Here is a 4564-nt window from a genome sequence, read left to right on the forward strand (position 1 = left end):
GGATCCATTTTATATTCAAAATAGATGTTGAAAGTACTTCCCCGTTCAGGCAATCACCAGCTGAACTCGGATATGACCAGCATGTCGTTCCCGCCAATTATAGTTGTTCAGTCAATAATAGTATGACCTGTATAATAATTGCAACTGAAAGATTTTTGGTTGTCAATATCTATATAAATTTCTCCTGAACAACATATAATCATGAAAAAATAATTAGAATTGGTTGGGAGAAATTGTTAGTTTTTTTAAAAACCCAATGTATAGCCGCTTATGTAGGGGTAAAAGTGTCACTATATCATAAAGGATGTTCTGATATACCACGATGATTATGTACAGTACAGGTATATTGCGCCAAGAAAGTATCCTTACACTTGGAAAAATAATCACAATTTCAAAACTGAACCATATTTGGGTAAATTTGGTTTTGTAATAGATGCACTGTATAATCCTGCACATTATGACACAACATTGAATCCAATGTGACCTCAAGAAGTAAAGTTACAAGCAATTGAATAGACGAAGGTCCAGTTTTAAAAGTGACAAATATTGGCCTGCGCAAGGCGCAAAAAGATTCCAACAAGCGCAACAAAGAGACTATACAGTTTCTTCAATGACACTTTATTTAAAGCAGTATTTATTTCAGTTTTTACTTCTCTGTACTTTTCATAACTTGCATTTTATTTGTCAGCTCTTTTGTTTCAGTTTTCTTTTGTTCCTTTTGTTTTAAATTAAAGGCACACACAAATTAGCCACTTACCACTCTCAAACCAAATGTCTAGTCCGTGGATTTTTGAATAGGCCAGCGTGTCACTTTTAAAACTGGTCCTTCTTTCTAATCAAATGCTTGTAACTTTGCTTCTTGAAGTCACATTGGATTCAATTTAGGTGTCATAATGTGCTGGATTAGATAGTGCATCTATTAAAAAAATTACTTTTCCCCAATATGGTTCAGTTTTGAAATTGTAATTTTTTTTCCAAGTGTAAGGATACTTTCTTGGAGCAGTATAGTTTGATCAGACGCATAATACAGATATCCAGCAACTGGGGGTAGGGGCAATTTCTTAGTGAGCTAAGAAATGATCATGAAAATTGTAAATATATAACATATTGAACCTTTTGATGATCTAGTATAATTATCACTTGATGAAAAAAAAAATTGTTTTCAGTTTGAAGTGTACCAAATCAGGGATATTTTGTCTCATATCCCTTATAACGTGTTACATTCAAAAATTTCATGCTATAGAGATAAAAGATATTTTTAGCCACTAGATTATATGTTCAGCATCTGATTATGCTACTCTCAGATTGGACTGCTCTATATTAATGGGTGTGGTCAGGGACAGGATAGGAAATCAGGGGCAGGGGCCAAGAAATCCAGGCGCAAGAGTAGTACATTGTCACTACGAATGAGGCGTAAACTCGGCAAATTGTATTCTGAGTTACAGTGTAAAATGTGCGTGAAGGTTGTATTCACCTGTATCTCAATTCGGTGAGACAAGTATCTCATCAAACACTGTTTAAACCAATCAATAATCATAAGCTTCTACCTATTTCTATAGAATCCTTAAGTAGTTCTTGTCTTTGTTTGCTTTGGCTAATCCTGTTCAAGTGATGGAAAACAAAGCAGTGTATTTTGTCTAAGTATGTATAACCAAAAATTAACAATGAGAGGACATTCCTGAACCTCGTTGACTTGGGAATGATTTGAAATGACCGCCAATTATGACTGTTTGATATTTATTACCAGAAATGTGGAAAAAGAGACACATGTAGAACCGAAAAAAGTACAATTTTGTTGAAGGAACAGAGTTCAACAAACAATAACCCTGCTAGCGCTTCTGGGTATCGTTTGAAGTCAAATATGCTTTAAAAAGCTTATAATATATATTTTCTAAACACGAAATAAAACAAAGTTGACCTGGGGCCGACTTCACGGCTGATTCGTGGTGTCCAGTCACATATGAGGCTCATAATAAGCCCTGTGTCAATATTCATATGGATTCACTATCTTTTGACATGTGTTGGTCGAGAGCTGTTATCAACATTGCATTAGCTTTAACGGTACGGGCAATTTTAAATCGATTTGCGAAAAGTTTTTTGATACGTTCATTGATTTCTCAAAAAGTAAAAATCGCAGTTTAACAAATAACGGTTCAAATGAAAGCCAATATTGGGGGCTAATTGTTGTATCACTATGAAAGGCCTGACACCAATATAAACACTTGTTTCAGTGACCCAAGTTCATGGTCATTTCCGCCCACGCACTTTTTACAGATGGCCTGGAATTTCATATTTCGGTTTCAGCGATTGCCCGAAAAAAGATGGTATGTTTTTTGAAAAGCGTTTCCGCTTGGAATGTAGATAGTTATTGTTACTATTACTCTTCGCGATTTTAATTTATGCACTCTTTAGCCGGCAAATTTCAATGCATTTTACATACTAGAAATGTTGCTTGCATAAATACCGATAATTTTAACGGCATCGTTTTTGTTAACCAAAATACTATCCACATTAGTTCCCACGACTTTGATGAAACCATAGATACCAAATCGGACTGCAGGTGATGAACAGTTTTTAAACTAGAATCAAAAGAACCAGCGTAGGCCCTCTCAAAATGTACTTTTTTAATATATCGCGTTGTGATAAAAAGGACTGCTTTTTCCTTGTTTTTTATAACAAGGAAAAGCTTTACTTATCCCAAACTTCTCACGTAGTGTTGTCTCAATGTCCGTTGCTGGTTGGTATTATTCCGATTATGCGATTTTCATGATTTAGGCCTACTTAGCCTACATTTGACCAAATATTTGCCCACACAATGATCGAATATATTCCAAAAATGGCATTCGGTGTCACATTAACGACAAGGTTATGCTAAGATGTGTGAGACTTTCTGACACTATATTCACGGTTTTTCTACTAGCTATGTTCAATACCATTTTCACCCTGATGTGACAGTGACGTCACGTCAGTACTGTATGAATTTTATTAGGTGCAGTCTCACTCGCTAGAGTTCGATCAAAGCGCTGGTGTACATACGCACGCGCTTAAAGACGCCGCATAGATGCGCGAGCGAAACAGCCGTTTCAACGCGTTGACGCACACCGTCATCATCCCTATATCTTCGTGTTAAAAATTGCCGTGATAGTACGATGAATCCTCGCGTTTTTCAACAACTACGCAATGATTTTGTTCGAGATAGGCCGTGCGACTCAGGCTAAGCATACAATTTGAGATTTTGAGAGCCTGCCACACTGTTTCTATTCTATGTTTTACGATTTTCGCATGATCAATATATGGCTGGTCGTAACCGCCACAACGTGGAGCTGCTACGCGTAGGCTTACTTTTCGCTTCGCGGAGCTAAATTGACCAATCATGTTAGATCTTTTCATTACGCGGAGCCAGTGGATGCATCCTCGTCAGAGAGAGAAAACTCTTGCCAAAATTAATGTTTACTATGGGGATTTTAAATGAATCGATTGTAAATGAACCACGACCAGTTGTACAGGATCAATAGGGGCCTACAATTGTTTGATTAGTGTACCTTGCATGCATGTGTCATGTGTGTGGCGTGTTTGTTTGTTTGTTTGTCTACTGTGTCAGGCCAGGATCACTGACACCCACGGTACTGATACTCTCATACTATCACGGTGATCATATTGTTGAATGTTGTTGACTTTAAAATAATCATGATGCAGTCATGTCTACAGTAGAACTCACCACGACCTTTGAAGGACTTAAACCCTATTAAAAGCTATTAAACCAAGATAACACTCAATGAAAACAGCTCAACTACCGGTATGTTACATCAGATCTTCTCTGGTTAAATACACACTGCACTTGTGTCTGTTTTACCTGTGCAATGAGCAATGAGCTGGTATTATAGTTTCAGTTGGGTGAACGATTATAAAGCGAACGCAAGGTAACAATACTGTGGGCTTTTGATTACAAAATGAGACAATAGTCTGCTTATTGTTAACCAGCGTTCTTGAAAATGAGAAGCTTAATGACTAAACACGGTTTAGAAATAATTTCTTCATATTTTTTGGTGTTATCTGTCGTTTACATATCCTTCCTAAAACACTAAAGTACCAATATTTCCCAACACCTAAATTAGCTAAAAATTTAGGACATATGTTACAAAACTATATTTTCTAGAATTTCAGAGAATACTTTAAATAGTGGCCGGTTATTGTTTACACAGTGACGTCAACTAGGCAATGGCCTATACTTCTAACATACACTATTTGTAGATGTCACGCGTCAATGGTGAGCGCACTGAGTATTGTGTATAGGAAAACGGACAGTAACTACAGTATGTATGGCCTACTACTAGTATATCAAGTAAATCCGAACTGGTTTGCAGTTTGCTGGAGGTCGAATTCCGCAGGGACACCGCGCAAGTTACACAAATTAGCTCCCGGCGATACACTGCAGATCGCAGAACTGTGTGCATAGTTTACCACCACGCTGCCTAGCTATATAGTTATGTACAATACTGTATGAGTTTCTTATGAGTGCATGTCCATCTTAATAATAAGTCAGTTCGTACTTTTCATAAACTAC

Source organism: Amphiura filiformis, chromosome 18 (genome assembly GCF_039555335.1).
Source record: "Amphiura filiformis chromosome 18, Afil_fr2py, whole genome shotgun sequence".
In the NCBI taxonomy this organism is placed as follows: domain Eukaryota; kingdom Metazoa; phylum Echinodermata; class Ophiuroidea; order Amphilepidida; family Amphiuridae; genus Amphiura; species Amphiura filiformis.